Raw genomic sequence first — 21,576 nt, forward strand, 5'->3', positions numbered from 1 at the left:
AGGAAAAGAATGAAAATCTTTTTAGTATATAATCCAGGATAACAATTTGAATTCCTGACTCTTTGTTACCATCAAACAACTACATACTATCAAGGAGGTAAGAGAGGGCACCATAGTTAAAGGAATGAATTTGACAACTATCCCAGTTAGTAAGAAACATTATTTCTACTTTACAGTTGAAGTAATCTAGCTGGAAATACTAAGTAACTTGTCTAAACTTATGCAATTTAGTGGCAAAACTATTTCTGTTCCCAGTTGTGTATATAGCTCCTAGCACAGATCCTAGCACATAATTGTTGCACAATAAATGTTTATCTGTTTGACTTCAAAGAAGCACAGGTCTTAGTACCCTAGTCCACTTTCAGGTATATTCCTTTCACTTCATTCTGATACTACTGCTAAATCCAGGCCTTATTTCTGCTGACCTCTCTTCCAAGACCCACTAACAAGAAGGTTTAGAAGTCAGTAGGCATTTCCTACTTTCTTTGCTCTCTACAATTTTTCCTAGTTCCCAGCTGAGCAGCCGCCTTTTCTGTTCTGCACCTTTTCTGTGCTTGTGGGAGTCGAGTAAATCAACAGACACAGTTGGTTCTGGATTTGACTCTGTTCGGTAAGGATCACACAGAGGATCAGGAAAACTATGGCAAGAGCGGGGATGTCAGTCCAGGTCCTCATCAGGCTCTCCAGAGCGAGTGAATCCTTGTTTCGGCTGGCTGACCCCTGTTCGTTAGCTCTATTATTTATACTAAATTTGGGGTCTTTTGACCTCCCCCTTTCAATTCTTATCAGCTACCACAGGATTTCTCCATGACATCATTTATCCTGGGGTCAGAAACATCTGGTCTGGTGGTCTCCACCCTGATCGTCTAGCTTTTTTTTTCCCCCTCTAATCAGGTAAGGACAGCCTGCCAGAGGCTGTTTATCTGGGTGAAGGGAAGTAACTTGTCTGAGGGCTATACTGAGGGCTCTGTTAGATGTGCCTAGTGAGACTGTAGGTTTCAAACTGGAGTTTTTAAAATGAAGTTGCTTAGACTCAAGCTAAGGCCATCCTCACAAGCAGTTTAATGATAATCCCCAATTTTGGTATCTAACTCCTAATAAAATCTTATCACTATGGTCTGCCTTCAGCAAAAAATTCTGTTAAGCTAGAATTCCTCTTATCCCTGACCTTCAGTAATTTTCTATCGATTCTAATCTTGCTTCTGGCTATAAATGCCCTTTTATCTTATTAAAGTCAGAATTGAAACCAGTATCTCCCCTGACCCGTGTCCCCCTACCATGGCTCTAAGACCCCATTACAGGTCCCTATACCTATCACCAGATGTCCCCCTTGAATAAAGTCAGCCATCTTTAAGAAATGTCATGAATAATTTTTTCTTTAACAATGACAACCAAGAATCCTTGGGTTCTTGGGTAGGGTAAAGCAAGAGCTGGCAAAGTCCCTGCACCAGGAACGAGTATTCTGGCTGTAGGGAACTAAGGATTACACAAACTAACCTTTGGACCTGGGTTTAGCGGGATTGAATGACTGGACTTGGTGAGGGACCCCCGCGGCGCCAGGGGGCGCTGCAAGCTGCCCCCGGAAGCCAGCACCCTCTGCGGCGGGACAGCTCCTGACGCTAGAGTCCTCCGTCTTCCGGAAGCCCAGCGGCGGACTCGCTAGAACTGGGTGCGCTACAGCGGCCATGTCGGACACAGCAGAAAAAGATAGGACTGACAGGGACGCGGGCCTGGCTCCCGCGCGGAGGTGGGGCATCATGGACGAAGCTGGCAGCTCTGCGAGCGGCGGAGGCTTCCGCCCAGGAGTGGACAGCCTGGACGAACCGCCCAACAGCCGCATCTTTCTGGTGATCAGCAAGTACACCCCCGAGTCTGTGCTGAGGGAGCGCTTCTCGCCTTTCGGGGAGATCCAGGACATCTGGGTGGTGAGGGACAAGCACACTAAGGAGTCCAAGGGCATTGCCTTCGTCAAGTTCGCCCGCAGCTCACAGGCCTGCAGGGCTATGGAAGAGATGCACGGACAGTGCCTTGGCACCAACGACATCAAGCCCATCAAGGTGCGGGTGCCCGGGTCCGGGTGCCCGCGGGGTCGGGGCTAGGACGGGCCCTGGTGTTGTGCCAGGACGGGGGAGGGGTGGACATCCACTCCCCGGAGCTGACCAGGCAGCACCTGGCATGCGCTGGGGTGGTTGGGAGTGGCTTTGAGAGGGTCCCCGCCCCCGAGGGTGCGTCCAGGAGCGCGGAGGGGCGCCTGCGAGAGAACTTCTTTCTCCCTTGCGAGTGGGCGGGACAACCTTGAGCACTAGAGAGGCAGGAGCTGTGTTTCCACCTCTCCCAGGTGGCCACTGCCCCTCTTTTGTTATCATCCCCACCCACCCCTGGCTTACCTTTTGGTGTTTTCTGACCCTCCTCTCTCAGCCATTTCGGTTTACTAAGTATATCTCTGCTTTTCCTCAGGTAAATAGGAAACTTAAGTTGCGCCAAGTACATAGGTGAAATTGTGGCCCTCTGGGTTTGGAATTTTTCCCCAATACCAAACAAAAGTATTCATGTATGTAATACTAAATGCAGGTGATTAAATGGCCCCTATTACATATTCTTCACGCTTCTGTGAGTTTTGAAATTATTTTAGATAAACCCTATTTGCGAAGATATTAATGCCGAACTTTTGACTATTGATCCTGTTCAATGGCAGTTTTCTTTGAAAAAAGACCAAAATAGTGGCTGGGGTTGTGACTCAGCGCTAGAGCTCTCGCCTAGCAGCCTGGGTTCGATCCTCAGCACCACATAAAAATAAAATAAATGCATTATGTCCAACTACAACTAAAACAAAATATTTTTTAAAAAGAGAGAGAACAAAGTAAACTCCCTTAAGAGGAGCCAAATCATTGTGATGGTAGTGTGGATTTTGTATTATTTTAAAATGTTTATTTGTATGTTCTTAGTTCTTGTTTGTATACTCAGTTCATTCTTGAAGTACTTATATTCTATTTCTATACTTAGTCATCTGTAAAATTAAGTCCCATAGAAGAAAGGGTCATTTCCAGGGTTATTTGACTTAATCTATCCTTTTAGCACAATTCCTGGCAGAAGGGAAACCCTCCATATATGTTTATTGATCAATAGTAGCCAAGATGTCACTCCTTACTTACTGTGACTTCAAATCAGGACTCAGTCCTGAGAATCTAACAGTTGTTTAAATTGTACTCTTCACCTGTCTTCTAGAGGTAGTTGCTGTATATGCAATTCTATTGGAATTTTCCACAAATTTTTTTCTTTCCTCTCAATTTTCCTTTTTTCCCCTCTTTCTTTATTTTCTGTTTTTTTTATTTACAGAAAATTGAGAAGAATATTAATATGGAATTCTAAATTAATAACTCAGATATTATAGTCTCTGGAGGTCCTGCCTGTACCTCCTCCATACACAAAAGAGAAAGAGCCTGGGAATATACCAGTAACACAGTAGACACTAACAAAAATACATGACAATCTAGTGTGTTCATGTCAGTATAGAGCTTCAAAATACATGAAGCTTTATTGACAGAACTAAAAGGAAAAAGATAAATGATAATCACCTCCTGAAATTAATTGTAGAGTGATAGCATACACTAGTTCAGGAGTTGGCAAACCTCTGTAAAGGGCCACATAATAAATAATTCCCACTTTTTAGGCCACATACAGTCTCTGTCACATCTTTCTTTTTTTCAATAGCCCTTTAAAAACAAGAAAATTCTTATATCATGAATTATACCAAAAACAAGGAGCTACAATTTGCTGATACCTGCAATAGATTGATAATTTTCATCTCTTTGTATTTATGGCCTTAATGTAATGGATTTTATAATTTGGAATATAACATGATCTCAGACCATGCAGGCAACTCAAAAAAGAGACCCAAGTTTGAAACTGCCTGCCTTCAATAAATTCCTACACAGGAAATTTAAGTCTAGACACAGAAACATAGCCTCCCTCAGCCATAGAGAAGTTAAAGTGCTTGTTCCCAAAGAGAATTAAAGTTTACAATTCTGTTTTTCACATTTTTGTCCACTCAGTTTCAGCCAGAAGATTGTATCACTATTGTACCTAGCCAGACAATCAAGGCTCATTCTTCAGCAGCTACAGCTCAGGTTGTCTGCCACTGGAGCACATCTGGTTTTCTTTCTTTTTTTCAGTATTTCCAGTTAAATTAATTTGGCTTCTGTTTTTTCACATGTACTTTGTTTTTGCAAAGTTCCAAAGGATCTCCAAGACAAAAATATTACAGCACCAGGCTTCCAGTCAAAAGATTGTCCAAGTAAAAAGTAGTCTGTGACCAGCTATGGGATGGATTACCTGGAGGAAAAAAGTAAACCTAGAAAATAGAAGAATCTTGGTTCTAGCTTTGCAAGAATACCCCATCTAGAATCTATGTCTTCATAGTGTATGAAAATAAAAATATGTATGGAGAAATCTTCCATTAGTGTTGAAGTGCTCTACATCCTTTATTGGCGATTTCAAATACTTCAATCCTCAAAAGTTTAGAAGTGTGCATCGGATAGAATATCTAATCACATTTTACCTGAGTCCCCTTTATTTCCTCTAGTGTCTTTGCATATTCTTAGAACTTCCCTTTTTGTATTTTTCTATTGATCATTTATTACTGGGGCATCCACTAAGCTAGGTTTCTAGTTAACCATTTCTGTGTTACTCATTACTCTTATTACTAATGCCTCAAACAGTGCTTCACATATTGTGTAGATCTGGGGGAGAGTACTGGGATTTGAACCCAGGGGTACTTTACTACTGAGCTACACTACATACCCAGTCCTTTTATTTTTTTAATTTTCAGATTGGATCTCCCTAAGCTGCTGAGGGCTTCTTAAGTTGCTGAGGCTAGCCTCAAACTTGGGATCTTCCAACTGCTGCCTCTTGAGTTGCTGAGATTATAGGCATGTTCTGCCACACAGAGCCATATAGTGTAAATTACTGAAGAAATAACAGGACATACACTTAATTTAGAGTTGTCTCCTGCCCTGTCTCATAAGCAGAATCCCACACCTCTATGTCAGGCTGTCTTTTGAGCAAAAATAATTGCCTGCTTTCCCCATGGCTCTGATGTCATTTTTTTTCAACATTTATAAAATCCCATGGCTTTTTAAGTTGAGTGTCCTTTGGGTTCCTGTCTCCTTCTCTGGAATTCCATAGTCCTGGTTTTCTCATAATTGAATGATATACTGACACTTTAAAGGAAACACAAACAAAACCTCAAGGGTTCTTGTATGTGTAGTGATTTAATTAATTACATTTCTTCAAGTTATTTTAAAAACTAGCCATTAAACTTATTATGTTTATAATTATATAAACATATCCATGATCTTAGTCACAGATTTTTTAAAATATTTTTAGTTGTAGATGGACACAGTACCTTTATTTTTATGTGCTGAATATTGAAACCTGTACCTCACATGTGCCAGACAAGCACTCTACCACTGAGCTACAACTCCAACTCTTAGTCACAGATTTTTAGCATTGCTTTAGATTAGTATAAAACAAAATAGATTTAGAAATCAATACTACAAAGCAAATTCAGAGTACTCTTATGTCATAAAAAAATATTTCAATAAGCAGAATTGCCAGTATTGAGCCTCCTGTGCATTTCCCTACTCACACAGGAGATCATTTGAATAATCACTGAGATGACTCAGAACATGGTTATGCTACTTTTTCTAAAATATTAATACTAAGAAAGAAAACAAAATACGACAATCTAGACTCAAACCCAACTGTATCAGCAATTACATTAAATGTAACTGACTAAATACTCCAATTAAAGGGAAGAGATTATAAGATTTAAGAAAAACCAACTAAGTTCTGTTTATCAGAGTCATGCTGAGGGGTTGGGGGAAAGCTGGTGTAGTATCAGACAAAATAGACTTCAGTTCATATATTAACAGACATGACATAATTTCATAAGAATGAAAGTATCAGTCAAAAAATATATAGAAAACCCATTTGTTTATTCAGCCAATAATCTTAAAAATACATGAAGTATTGACAGAATTAATGGATAATTCATAATCAGATATTTATATTCTTATTATCTAATTGAACAAGTAGACAAAATAAAGTATATAATATCTTAAGTATATAATGGACATTTATGGAACACTGTCAAACAACTGCTAAGTATACATTCTTTTTAAGTACAGTGACTTGCTAATCAAAAATACAAAATGAAAAATGCATTTGAAAAAACATTGCAGAGATTGATATTATACAAAAAGTCATTGCAATAAAGATCTTAGAAAAAAGATTCCATCAAATTGCATTTTAACCTAATGGGCATTTAATCATAAAGTAAATGTATTTAAGGAACAGAAAAAAGTTTTGACTTTATTTTTGGGGTTCTGTTATGTTTCTTAGGTTTTCATTGCTCAGTCCAGATCATCTGGAAGTCACCGAGATGTCGAAGATGAATAACTTACAAGAATCTTTGTTATGATACCAAAGTCCTATACAGAAGAAGACCTACGGGACAAATTTAAGGTACTTGTTTTTTCTAATCAGCTAGTATATGTAACAACTAAAATATTAATACTAAAAAGAAAACAAAATATATGTAACAACTAAAATATTAATCCTTAATGGTTGTATGGTTGCTAAAAAGGAGATAATAGTAGTGGGGGGTTCTCTCCTCCCCAGACGTTTATCATGAAAATACAGACTCAGAAAAATGAAGGATAAAGCTCAGAGAGTTTTAAGTATGGTAACACAAGTAGTAGGTACCAAAGCCAAGATTTAAAACTACTCTGTATCCAGAGCCTGTTCTTGGCCTTTAAAATTTCAAAACATTCTCTTATCACTACTTCCATTGCAGCCCTAAGTGTGTGAACAGCATTATCTAATATTTTTTATGGACCTAAGGCATATAGACATTTTACTCATTCCCAGAAAAGCTTATACTTTGAAGAGCTTTAATTGTAAAATTGGGCCTACAAAGGAGATATATTTAAGGAAAAACTACAGCTCTGAACTATAGGTCATAGTAAATGGAATTTGAAGATAAGTCTTTTTAGCCATTGACTTTTATATGCAGTGATAAACTTTCACAGAAAGTTTTTAAAAAATGGTGTTTAAGTTGTTTTGAGTTGTAATTTTTTACTTTTCTACTTATCCTCCCTATACTGTGAATAGGGTGGGCAATAGCAAAAGAAAAGAAACAAGCAGTAAAAGGTAATTTTCAAACTTTGTCTGTCCTACCCCAATTGAGAGTTGAATAAAATACTTCAGAAACAACAAATACCAAAAGAATATATTCCATATTTCATTCAGTAGTAAGGAAGTTTTTTATTTTATAAATTTATAACTTCTTTTCTTAGTGAACAAATAAGATATTTTAACCTGAATATACAGTAATTAAGTTGCTTGCTAATTGTTTACATAGAATTTTGTAACATAAATACTGAAGACCAAGAATTTATACCCTGGGTTTCTTCCAACATTAAAAATAAATAATGCTGCATATTTCTCACATAGGATGTTAATATTCTGAGTGAACTGTGTTTTAGAGAGATATTTTGAGCTGTTCTCCAAAAGAATACACTATTACTTATGGTTCTCTTAGAAGACAGTATATTATAGTTAATGTTTATTGAGTGTTGAGTATGTCCCAGGCTTTACATAAGCACTTAACATAGATTAGTTCATTTAACCTTTAAAACAACCAAGTGAGACAGGTACTGCTTTTAGTCCCATTTAACAGACAGGCACAGAGAAGATACATAATTACCTAATTAATAAGTGGCTGAATCAGAATTTGACTCTAGAAAGCCCAATTCCAGAACCCCTGCCCTTAACCACTACTGAGCAAAACTTTGGAGCCATCTGGACCATGTATAAATTCTTTCTTTCTGTTGTTTGTTTCCTGTGTGGCCTAGGCAAATTACTGGATTCTGCTTGCTTGTCTATGAAACAAGCAGTTTAAAATATCTATATATCTTGAAATAGCACAAGTAAATTTAAATTTAAGTTAGTTCTGAAAAACTCTGTTTAGTTATTAATTTTGAGTCCCCTAAGATCATTTATTTTAACTTTTACAGGTGTATGGAGATATTGAGTATTGCAGCATTATTAAGAATAAAGTCACTGGAGAAAGTAAAGGTTTGGGCTACGTACGATATTTAAAACCATCACAAGCTGCCCAAGCAATAGAAAACTGTGATCGAAGTAAGAATGCAGTTTTTAAACATTGTTAAAGACTTTTTTGAAAACTCTGTTATTCTAAACAACTGAATCTAATGCTGGTTTTGCGAATACCTGCTAATTTAATCTTAGCAGTGGATGTTTTAGGACTGTGATTAGGCAATATTCATTGAAGCACTGTCTGAAGAGAAATAAGAGGGACTACATTACTAAGATAGCAAGTGGAACAGTTTTTGACTTTTTAAAAGTATTTTAGAATTTAAAGTATTAAGAAATTGATTTGCCCTTTCAGTTTTTTAAAATACTTATTCTTTATGCTTGTTCATATTTGACCTAAACCCTAAATAGAATTAAATATACTAATAAACTTGTAAGTTAAGGATAGGATTCATAAGGTTTACTAACATAAGTAATTAACCATAGATGAGATAAATTCAAGCAGTGATTGGATCTTATCCTATTACTAGTATCCACAATAAAGAATAAGAACTTTAAAGGAACCAAGAAGTATATCTTGTATCATCATACTTCTAATTGTATTTACTTTTAGAAAGAAGAATAAATTACTGGGGTTTATGCTATTATGAAAATGTATACATGTGGGAAAGAATTATTGTTAATCAGTAGAACTCTTAGATAATCCTAAGGTTCACAGCCAAATTTTCTCCTTAGATCCTTCTGAATTTCTCATTCAGTCAGCCTTAATTGAGTACCTATGGTATACTTACCAGTATGCTAAGTAGAGGGATATAAATGAAATGTTTGGAACTTCCAGCATTCAGGATTTTATATCTATAGTGGGTAGCAAAGACCTAAAAATAAGACCTAGGCAAAAACCAAAAAATAATAGAAGAATTTTTAAAAGGCTCTTTGAGAGCAAGCAGTATGTCTTATTTGTCTTTCCATCATCTAATAACTAGTGTAGTAATAGGCCCTTAAAGACTGACTGAGATCTCTACAAAAGTAACTGCCATTTATAGTAGACTCAGTAAGAATTTGCCAATTGAAAAAAAAATGTTCACAACTGTGTGGTATAGTTCTGTCAGTAGTGAACAACAGGTGCACTGAATGAGCCTGGGAACACATCCAGAGGAGACAAGATTTGCATCTGGTATAGAGCAAGCAGGAGAGAACATGAAAGCAGTTTTAGCAAAGGCACAGAGCCACAAATAAATACATCTTGTGCTTCATGTTATGAAGGCAGCTGTCTATAAAGTACAATATTCCTGCTGAGAAAGTAGGCAACACATTTAACTAAATACATCGGAACCATATATGGAGGTTTTGAAGACATCAAGCTTAGTCTATGTAAGGATGCTCTTGTAAATTGTTCAAAAATAATAAATCCTTTAGAACAATTAACCTAACCACAGTATTAAGGATAGATTTTCAGAAAAAGATTTCAAACTGGTTGGTTTTATTCTGTTTGAAGTCAATAGGATTTTGATGTGGAGAATACTGGGCAAATAACAATGAAGTCATCTGTGGTAGGGACGATTGGAAGGAACAGCCTAGAATTGCTCATCTTATTATTATTTTTTTTTTGGCAATTGTAGATAGACAGCCTTCCTTTATTTTATTTGTTTATTTTTATGTGGTGTTAGGGATCTAACCTAATTCTTCACACATGCTAGGCAAGTGTTCTGCTACAGAGGTACAGTCCAGTAGAATTGCTGAACTTTTATGTCTACATTGATCCATAATTTGGGATTCTTGCTGATCCTCTTTATTGTTTGCCATATTCTAGAAAACAAAGAAATGGGTCTGATGGACCATTTTGCTTTGTACGATTATTTTTATAAAGCTATCAGGCACTATCAACCAAGTATATTTGCCATATGTTAAATTTGCTCTGCAATTTGAAATCAATGGTTCTCTTTTTCAGGTTTTAGGGCAATCTTGGCCGAACCTAAAAATAAAGCATCTGAATCCTCAGAACAGGATTATTATAGTAATATGAGGCAAGAGGCTTTGGGACATGAACCTAGAGTAAATATGTTTCCATTTGGTAAGTGGACTACCTTTACTTCAATAGCATATGTTGTATATATAATGTAATTTGAGTTTTTAAAAACTATGCTTTTATAGGCAGTCTGTAAATCTCATCTAGAGAATAAAAATCTTAAATGTGTTTTTTTTCCTAAAATCTTGGGCATGACTTCTAGTGTTTTTAATAACTTATTTTGCTTAATTGATTTCCAATTATATAGTTTTACCTGATTATTTATGCATTATCTGCATATTAAACTGTATCAGTATCACTTTTATAGGTGAACTTCTGCCTTTATACAACTGATCAAGAAGTATAAAGCATATATGTACAGATATCCCCTTAAAATGAGTCCTAAAACTTTGTTTTAAATACTACTGCTGCTTTAAAATTAGGGTTACAGAAAGGAGAAAAGTGACAAAACTAGAAACTAATAAAAGCGGAAAATGAGTGATCAAAGTAAGGTCTGAGGTTGTTATTTTCCACAAAACTTCAGATAAAATATTTGCCATATTTTTCAATTTTTACATACCAAATGTATACCTGTGAAATTAGATCATACATTTCTGATTGTATTTCTGCATAGAAGATTGGGGAATGGGGAGAGTTGTCTGTTTTCTTGTCATTAGTTGTTTCTGGTAGTGCTGGTGACCAGAAACATAATACAAAACACATTGCCTTAGCAATGGACTTTTTATTTTCTAGTACAAAAAAATGTTACATGAATTTTGTGTGTATAGAAGTTTAAGGATTTATTTTTCTTTTTAAAATGTTGGAGAACAACAACCTGAATTTTCAAGTTTTGACAAGAATGACAACAGAGGCCAGGAAGCTATCTCCAAACGCTTGTCAGTTGTTTCAAGGGTTCCTTTCACTGAAGAGCAGCTTTTCAGCATTTTTGATATAGTACCAGGATTGGAGTATTGTGAAGTCCAACGAGATCCTTATTCAAATTATGGTAAAATAATGTCTGTGTTCTTATATACACTTTTTTTAAATAGCATTTCCCCAAACACACTTTTTATGTCAGATACTATTTGTGTGACAGGAGTTTTGTGTTTCCTTTTTCTCTACTTTGGACTATAAAATCCAGTGATACCTTAATAAACAAACCAGTAGGAATCTGTTTTATATAATGTCATTCAGTTAAAAAAATACTTTAATTCCCACAAAATACAGCATTCTCTATTTCTAGTAGCACAACAAAGACACCTGTTTGTACTCTTTTGATTAATGCTAGGCAAAGTTAAAAACTGTAAGTTTCCTCCTCTTTCATCCCTAAGTCTCTTTTTCTTAAGCTTTATGCACCTAAATGAAACTTTTCCAAATTGAAGCTTCTTACATGCCCTTTCACTAGTTTTTCCAATTCTCAACAGAAGCAAGACTCTAATATCAACTATTTGAACCTGTTAATGTATCTAATCAATTAATTAGTTATCTAGTGTTAGCTCAACCCATCTTTCTGTTAAGCTTTTGATTTTTATTAAGGTTTTCTGTTAAGGGAGGCGTTGTGATGGATAATGGAAAAAGTCTAGCAATCCATAAAACCCAGCTGTAAATCCCAGCAGTGGCACTAGCTTTAAGACTTTGGTGAATTGTTTATCCTCTTTGGAGCCTCTCCTTTTCTCATCTATGAAATGGGATTATTAATATCTTCTTTGCTAGGGTTGGATCAGAATTAGTAATGAAATATGTAAAATACCTAATGTAAGTCCTGACACATAATGAGCACTCAGTAAATTTAAGATTTGTTTGATTTTCAAAGAATTAGAAACAAGGAATGGTATAAATAAATCATATTTGGCATCTTTCCAGTTCCATAGGTTATCTGATTTAGTCCTTTTAGAGTTACATGAGTGTTGAAGGGAAGCAGAGGAATCAGTGTGGGCTTATGGGCTGATGGGCCTGAAGTGCTCCCACCCTTCCACAGACACCCCCACATACTATTGCCTTATCCAGCACTGGTCTTTTTGCACAGCTGTCCATTGGAACCTACTTCAGGCCATTTCCAACCTTAACCCAAACATATGCTTTCATTTTTTTGTTCCAAGATCCCTAGGCACACATATCATGTTTTCTGGCACATTTATTGTTATATTTATGTTATTCTGCTTGTGTATGTTTCTGTGTTCCATACATCCACTACCATTTATCTGGTATGTTGAAATGAATTTTCTTCTGTACCTTCTCTATTATTTTTCTGGTTAGTTGTGTCTGAAAAATGCACCTCACTGAAGCACCTTTTCATTAATAAAGATGTCATCATGTAGTTATACTTTTATGTGGTCATTTGATTTCTGTGTTTTAATTTCATTAAAGTATTTGATGCTTGGCTTTAAAGAGAAACATAAAACAATGACTATTTCTCTCCAAAGCAGGTGATATTGTAAATACATCATGAAACCTTTTGATTATGTCACAGCTGGGCTTTCCATTTAAGGACCCCAGTATAAAATTGTCCCTTTGCTCAGCATTACCCTTTTAATTTGATTAGCTGAAATCTTTCAAAAGAATGTGAAATTGATGACTTTGGATCTGAGACCCACTTGGTACCTACCTTTTTTTTTTTCATACATTGCCACTTTTTCCTCTCTCCCACTACAGCTAAATTAAGTATAAATTCTTTTAAGTATATATTCTTTTTATATACTACTTCTCTTTGCATTTCCTACCCAGTATGACAGGGAACTTTCTTAAATTTCAAATATTAAAAATTTAAGGTTTTAGCTACATTGATATCATGTAAGCAAAACCATTATCCCCAAATTAAATTTATTAGACAGAATATAATGCTAATAATGTTCCATTTTTCTTAAAATATAATGTTCATACTTATGCCAAAATTTGATTTATGCTTCAGTTTATAGGAATATATGGCTGTTGTACACACATGTAACAGAACTTTGTTTTTTGATATATTTGACTCTGTTGGGTGATAATCAGGGTTTTATATTGTTTGACCTTCAATATACATTGTAACATGGGCCTCAGTGACTTAATGTGCTTTCTTTTCCTTCTGTATATTCTCTACTTTAGGCCATGGAGTGGTTCAGTATTTTAATGTAGCATCAGCTATTTATGCAAAATACAAGTTACATGGATTTCAGTACCCTCCTGGAAACCGGATAGGTGTTTCCTTCATTGATGATGGGAGTAATGCAACAGAGTAAGTACCATTTCAGGAGTGTCTGGAGCCAAGCCCTGGGTGTACATGATTATGAATTGAAGAAAAAAATAGGAAGCAGTTGACCTCTCAAGAGAGGAAGTCACACAAAACAAGTTACTGTTAAGAGACTGAATATTTCCAGTTTTCTGTAAATTACCAGTTATTGTCTCCAGTCTCCTTAGAAAAATGGCAACACAGATGGTAGCTGCACAGCTTGCATCAATGGTGTGGAATAACCCAAGTCAACAGCAATTTCTGGTAAGTAGGTAAGAATTTTAACCTTTATAATATAATCAACAGAGTATAATACAGTCTACAGAGTATTAAATAAATATTACCTTTGTTTATTACCCATGTAAGAAATTTTTCATTACTATAGTAGGAAACCATGTAAGAGCCATGATTTGCACGTTTTTATCTTTTGACCAAAAATACCTGAAATGCAGCTTTTCTTTTTCTTGTTTTGTACTTAATTCTTCAACAGCAATTTGGAGGAAGTTCTGGATCCCAGTTGCCTCAAATCCAGACAGTTGTTATACTTCCATCATGCAAAAAGAAAGCTCCTCCTGAAACTCCTGTGAAAGAAAGACTTTTTATTGTGTTTAATCCTCATCCTTTACCTTTAGATGTGTTAGAAGATATATACTGGTAAGATTTGAACTAGTAATTTAAGCATTCTCACAATCTTGAAACTTCATTTATCCAATACCTACTTAGGAAGAGATGATTTTTTCTGTGGGTTTAAAAACTTCTTATTTGAATCATGTTTTTCAATTTATAATCTCCCATTTCCTTCTCTTCTATGCCACTCACACATCTTAAGTTTCTACACAGAACTTCCTGTTATTTTGTTTAAAGCATGTAGTATTGTTTTGAAAAGCTGCTTGCATAGAATGGACAAACCTTTTGTCTCCTGATAGAAGATACATCTGTGTAGACTTGTCCATTAAAATTCTTTTTACATAGATTTTCCTTCATAGTTATAATTCAGCTGAACAATATTTACTAAGCATCTTCTGTTTTGTCAGTGCTCAGTTGGATCCTAAAAATTATATAACCACATTGAGTAAACAGTTACTTATAGGAAAGAATATTAAGTGTTCGGCTGGGTTGTGGTTCAGTAGTAGAGTGCTTGCCTAGCATGTGTGAGACACTGGGTTCAATCCCCAGCTCCACATAAACAAACTAAATAAACAAAATAAAGGTATTATATCCATCTACAACTAAAAAAAAAGAAAAAAAAGAATAATAAGTACAATAAGTGTTAAGGGTAGAAGGGTCTTATTTATTTTTGTGTTTTTAATATAACCCCTATTTGAGCTTTTCCTTTTGGTCACTTTCTTGTTTGACTTACAGGAATGTTAGTGAATTAAGCAGGCTCATTAGAAAGCTTGTTAAAGTTCTGCTTAAGATATCAGGCATGTGGTTCAAGTATTTTGACCTTTGTTTAACTGAGTTTAATTGATTCATTTAGTTTAGTTTTGTTTTGTTGTTTTTTCATGAATCACTCCTCAGTGTCAGGCAGTCACTGTGTTAAATGCTAAAGACAGTTATGTAAAGAAAGCATTATATTACTATATTATGTTGACAAGAGATTGTAGTCCTTGTCCCCTTAGAACTAATGTCATGTAGGAAACAGACAAATAGGGAATTATAATCTAGTGAGTGAGATGATGCTGTGGTAAGGAATATGTGAAATCCATGGGAGGGGAACCTACCTTAGAAACTCTGAGGAGTGAAAGTTAAAAATAATTTGCCATAGGAGGAAACTGGGGGTGTGGGTGATTTTTCCTGCCAAAGAGAGTGTGAAAGGAGGTGATTAGTATACAGACTTAAAGAGATTATAAGGGAACATGAAGCTAAGGAGGCCAAGGACCATGTTGAAAGCTATTTAAGGAGTTTGTCCTCACCTTGGAAGCAGTGGGGAGTGAGCTACTGAGGAGATTTTTACAGAGTAAATGATCATATTTTATTTTAGAAAGAAACAGAAAACAGGGTGAAGAATGAAGAAGGACAGGTTACAGAACAAGGAAGAAGGCATTAGAGTAATATAAGGAAAAGATAAGGATAATTTGAATAAGGAAAGAGACCCAAGTAAAAAGAAGAGACATTAACTGAGTAAAGAGATATTTAAGTATTGAAATTAGCATGCATTCGATGTTGAACATAAGAGTAAGGGTGATAAATGAGTCAAGAATGGAGTCCATCCAGGCATGGTGCATACCTGTAAACACAGCGACTGGGGAGGTTGAGGTAGGAGGATTGTGAGTTCAAACCCAGCCCTCAGCAATTTAGTGAGGCTTTAAGCAACTCAATAAGACCCTCTAATAAAATTTTTTAAAAGGGCTGGGGATGTGGCTTGGTAGCTAAGAGCCCCTGGGTTTAATCCCTGGTAGCAAAAAAAAAAAAAGGTTTTAGAACTGAGTAGCAGTCTTTTTCTGTTTAAGTTGTTGTTTTTTTACTTTGTTTCAGTCGGTTTGATAACCTGATTGAAGTTTACCTTGTGTCAGGAAAAAATGTGGGTTATGTCAAGTATGCAGATAGAATAAGCGCTAATGATGCCATTGCTACTTTACATGGAAAGATTCTAAATGGGGTCAGACTTAAAGTTATGCTCGCGGATTCCCCAAGAGAAGAATCTAACAAAAGGCAAAGAACTTACTGATCCTTGAGGTAAGCACTCTAATCTGAATTTTAAAATTAAAATTAAGAAGAATCTATATAAGTACTTGAATTACGGACTTTTTTTTTTAGAGATTTAGAAGATAATTTAAAAGCCCTGACTTAAGCTCTCTTTGAAAGCCAAGTTTTTTTTAACAACACATTTTTAAACTTAAAATATTTAAACTCTAAAAAAATGCTTTTGATGTTTACTGGGAAAATGGGTAAATCAGATTTCAATTTAGAAAATTAAACATTTATTTTTTATTTGTGAATATCTATATCCCAAGACTTGGATTTTTTTTTACTGTATTCTTAAATAAAGCTTAAAATTGAAATATTTCTAGAGATTTTTAACTTGAAAAATTGGTGTCCTGAATTATGAATTGAGGTAATTTTTAACAGTCTTTATAAAGTATGTTTTGATTTGTCACTAAGGAAATGCCTAAAAAGCAATATCAAATAATATACCTTTTGGGTATCATTTGAAACCTAAATATTGGTGTTTTCTGGATTTATATTTATGAGTTTATGCATTAAAAGTACATATTTGGAAAATATTCTCGTGTGCTTATATGTATTTTTTTTAAACCCTGACCATTTGCCAAAAATTCTTCTTTGTTATAAATACTGACATAGCCATGTGCATTGCTTTTCCTACTTATTAGTTTAAAAAATCAGACTTCAATTTCCTCTTTTGTGACGGTTTATATCTCCTTGCTTTGGGGAGACATTCTTTAATGTTAGTTAGGCTTTTTAATTCTGTAAATGAATTCTGGGTTTCAAAGGATGCTGGGTTTCCTCACTCCCACATTCATCAGCCTCCCAAATCTGCTACAGGTCTAATGAATCTGTTTTGTAGTTCCAGGTTTTCTTTCCAACCAATTATGTGAGCTAACAAGTATCAAAACAATCATCACAGGGCTTATTGCTGATGACCTTCTTCTCATAGAGCAAGTCCAGTGATTATTTGTTCTTCCTTCACAGAAGGCATTGGGCAATAGAAAGTGCCCACTGGGCCCATTGTTAATAATTCTACTTTTTACATGTTTTTAAATATTTGATGGCAAAACTAACTCTCATCACACCATAAAGTGTAGCAATTTAACCCTAGGAATATTAAATTGCCAGTGAAAACAAATTATCCATTTTTCCTGTTTTATAAGTAAAATGTTAAAAACTGAATTCTGTTTTAGACAGGCTGTCCTCTAAAATAGATTGCAAAAGTTGTGTTTATTCCTGTCTGTGAATATTTCAATATAATTAACAATTCTTGCTTTTGTTCAACAAATCCTTGTCCTTAAAAAGGACTATAACACTAATTTCCACCAAGGAAAAATATAGAAAGTACTCTTATGATTGAGCCTTTCCTAATGATTATTTACATTTTAAAGAGAATACTGGACTTAAAATTAAAATCAGAATATCTGGGTTGGAATTTCAGCTCTGATACTTCTCATGATTAGGCAGCTCTTTTTACCTTTCCGAGATCCAGTTATTAGAAAGAGTTATTAGAGTTGTTGAAAGACAATGAGAAAGCAAAGTTCCTTGTTTAAAAAAATTAAGGATTGGGGATGTAGCTCAGTGGTACAGTATTTGCCTCACATGCATTATGCACTGGATTCAGTCCCCAGCACACACACAAAAAGAACTCTTCCACATATGGCTTCAGAGAAACCTTTGAGATAGATGATCTCATGCAAAATAATGGCATCTAAATGATCAAAAACTAAAAGTTTAATGGTATCAGTCTATCTCATGTCTGCTACTGTGAAAACTAAGATCTCTAATACCATGTCTTTCCCATTAAAAGCAATGTACATTCATCCAATTTTCTTCATTGAAGGACTTGCACATTCTTTAGCTTAGCTAGTCATAAAAATATAAATCTATGATTTTTTTTTCCTTTACTAAACTGTTATATATTTTTAAGGCAAAGATAAAGTAGGGTCAGATTAGTTGAAAATGGTTTTTTTGGTAGAATAAAATTAGCTATAATTTAAATGTATTCCAATTGCAGCATGGCTTTTTATTCATTTTTGCTCTTCATCTTCTATTTATGAAGGACTCTGTAATGAGATTCTCCTCTTTTTTGGTGAATTAAATAAATATATTGGTCAGGCATGGTGACGCAACTGTATTTCAACTACCTGGGAAGCTGAAGCAGGAGGATCACTTGAGCCCAAGAGTTTAGACCAGCCCGGCAACATAAAAAAATAAAATGAATAATCTTATCTTAAGGCTCAATAAGTATGGTAGACTTTCCCAAATTTTAAGGTTTTAACTGTTGAAGTCTGGAGGGAAGGGGTGGTATATTATGTTTCTTTAATTTCCAGAGGACAGACATATAGTTCATGAAGGTTAGTTCCTTTGAGGAATAAACCTGGAATTAATTGAACCACACCTAGGAAATAGAAGAAAGTCATCTAAAAATATAATACTGAAAATAGTTGAGTTTTATGTTTCTGATGTGCTTAATATATTTCTTCTGCTTGAGTAAACATAAATTTTAGTATTTCAGAGCATCTGATTTTATATTAATTCACAGCATTTTCCCTCTAGAAATTCAATACCTGCTTGCATCATCCTTCTGAGTAAGTTTGGTTTTGTTTATTGGGGGGCATCTATGATCAAACAGATAACATTGATTATATTGAAACAAAAGAACAGTTCCTAACATTTTAGGAATACTATATGCAACAGCTATTTTCTTTCAGGTGATGATTTTCATACTTGTGTTGTGTTCTTTCTACAGAACAAAGACTAAATAATGACATAATCCTCAGCTGACTGACTGAAAATGTGACTGGACGCACTCCCTGTGGACAGTTGACAGCTTTTTTTTTTCATACACCTGATAGTCTGCACAACATTATTTTGTCTGGGAAGCAGGAATTGCTGACATGTATTTTTGAATCCATACCTAATGCTAAAACTAATATGGTAGTTGTTTCTTAGAGCAATATGTTGTTATGTGTAGCAGAAATAAAGTTCTCTTAGAGCAATATGTTGTTATGTGTAGCAGAAATAAAGTTTTCTTTGCTTAACTATATTATGACTTATTTATGTCAAAGACAGGGATGAAAAAATTTAATAGACAGTGTTTAAAGGTTGACGAAATAATCTATTTCATTGATTTTTTTTACACACTGAAGATGGAAACATCTTGATATCAAATGTGTGCCATAGTGTAATTGGCATACAGTTATACTAACTTATTTTTCCTTCATAAATGAAACATAAAATAAAGGTGCTTTTTTCAGTTAGGTGCACCTTAGAGTCAATAAAATATGTAGTTGCTCCTCAGTGTACACATGCAGATTAACTGGTTACTTTTACTATAAGGACAAGCAAAAAGGCAGCATTAGAAATATTTTTATACTGTACATTTGCAATTATATTAAAACTTGAAAATTTTATAAAAACTTTTTAAGATTAAAAAGCAACAGCTATAAAAATTAAAAGTTATTGTTGATATTTTAAATTAATGTCATGGTTGCAGGAGGTGGGGGTGGACATTGTTCCCTTTATAAATAAAGAAATATAATCACCACTTCAAAAATATAACATGTAAGCAGTTTTCAAAACAGCCTATGATAGAAAGTATAATTATTTTGAAATTAAAGATTAAAAATTAGAAAGTTACTTTGCTTATATTTTAAAAATCCAAGATAAAGTTTTATCAGTCCTTGAAGTAAATGATAATATATCAAAAAGATATATCTCAATCAATAATTTAGCACCTCTAAAAAAATGATATGCATTTGCTAAATTATTACTTGATTGCCTTGTCATTATGACTCTTAAATTCTGAGTTAAACTAAAAATACTGAAAGATTAAATTCAGTGAGCATAAAAGAGTATTTTATGCTTGGACATTTCTCCAGTGAAAAATTAGAATCCCTTTTTTTGAATCAGTAATTTTAGTAAGTTTAGATAAGAAAATTTCCTATCTTATCTTCCCAGGCAAGACTTAATTGAAAAAGAATTTAACCAAGAGTCTTTCTGTGAGCCAGAGGGCATATTTTAAAATGAAAGCAAGGCTCTCTTTAGAAATGAAAAACATAAGTGAGGAAAGTTGAGAATTCATTACCAACAGTTAGATTTATTCCTCCCAAGCGCGTTTACTGTACACATAGTTCAGTTTTCACAGATTGGGATTAAATTATGCCTTACAGGATATCTGGCTTCACCACTCAGTGCATGAATTCCCTCAAAAATATTCCTGTCCAGATGGTTAATGTAAACTGTAAAAATAACATAATTATAGAGAGGGAGCTCCCTACCTCTTCCCTGAGTCTATTGCATCTTTGGTTAATCCTTATATTTGGGATAAATCTCTCATTCCCTGCAATTTTCACTGATTAGTCTTTATGGTTCTCACTGGGCCACACAGAACGTTGAGTCTTTCACATGGTAGCTATTGTATACCTCTATGCTCCCCAAGTTTTGTTTGGATCTAGTTTCTCGTTTATTTGCATTTAAGGTCAAGCAGACAATCCCAAAAAATGGTTATGTCGGTAGAGTCCCTCATCGAGGTTTATTTCCTTAAGTTGTTCATATAAATTCTAAAGAGACTTATTATACTCCTCTGCCTATGAAATCCTTTTTTGCTTTTTCAATTCAACCTTCAATTTAGTTTCTTTCTCGGTAGCATATCTCAATGAACAGTGGTTACTTTAGCCTCAGTGTGCACTCATCTTAATCCTGTCATTTAGCCTTAGTCCTACTTTCCTGTGTCTATGGTCAATTCCTACAACTTCAAAAGCCAGAATGTTATGTTTTTCTTAAAATAAGTAAATTCTAGAACCTAATAGCAGTTTGTAATCTAGTGTTTATGTCTTTACCTAAATGTTTACTTCTCAGATCCACTTTGGATATAAAAACAATGTGAATATTTAGTTGCTCAGTTATTAAAACTGCCACATAGTGAAGTTTTATTACATATTTCTTTGAAAAGTTTTTAAAATTATAACAATATAGGTATAAACCTCTTATAAGTATGTCATTAAAATAATAAATGATATTTAAAATAAATCCTGATCAGAGCTTTCTCGTAAATTCATGAGTTCAGTCAGGTCTTTTATGGTAGATTACAGGTGCCAAATATAGCTGCCAGACTCTCAGCTTCTAGAGTATGATGTCCCATATGTTCTTTTAAAATACCAAAAAGACATTTTTATGGTTATATGTGTGTGTGTGTGTGTGTGTGTGTGTGTGTGTATATATAATATATAACATCCTTGGTATTACAATAAATTTTTATCTATAATATGAAAACCTGTGGAATTTATAACACCAAATATTACATATAATGTATATATATATAAAATATTAATATATAAACATTATATATAATATTATATATAATGTGTGTATATATATATGAAATATTTGGTGTTATAAATTCCACAGGTTTTCATATTGTAGATAAAAAGTTTATTGTAATATCAAGGAAGTTATTTCTCTAAAATTTTAACTTTCTCTGAATTTTGTTCTATAGTATTTTAATCAGGATCCTGCTCTGTATTAATGAACCCCTAAAAAAATAGAAATAAGGAATTTTTACCACTAGGTG

General features: G+C 34.5%; 1 pseudogene across 1 annotated transcript; it reads left to right on the plus strand.

The window, feature by feature from the left end:
- Positions 1-1,670: 1,670 nt before the first annotated feature.
- Positions 1,671-16,010, plus strand: LOC308657506 (RNA-binding protein 45-like; annotated as a pseudogene). The gene is made up of 9 exons (XR_014024298.1): positions 1,671-2,057; positions 6,403-6,525; positions 8,079-8,205; positions 10,067-10,189; positions 10,950-11,129; positions 13,208-13,337; positions 13,511-13,595; positions 13,822-13,985; positions 15,810-16,010. The product of XR_014024298.1 is annotated as an RNA-binding protein 45-like (transcript).
- The last annotated feature ends 5,566 nt before the right edge of the window (positions 16,011-21,576 follow it).

Source organism: Spermophilus citellus (assembly GCF_964194105.1).
Source record: "Spermophilus citellus genome assembly, chromosome: 10".
NCBI lineage: Eukaryota > Metazoa > Chordata > Mammalia > Rodentia > Sciuridae > Spermophilus > Spermophilus citellus.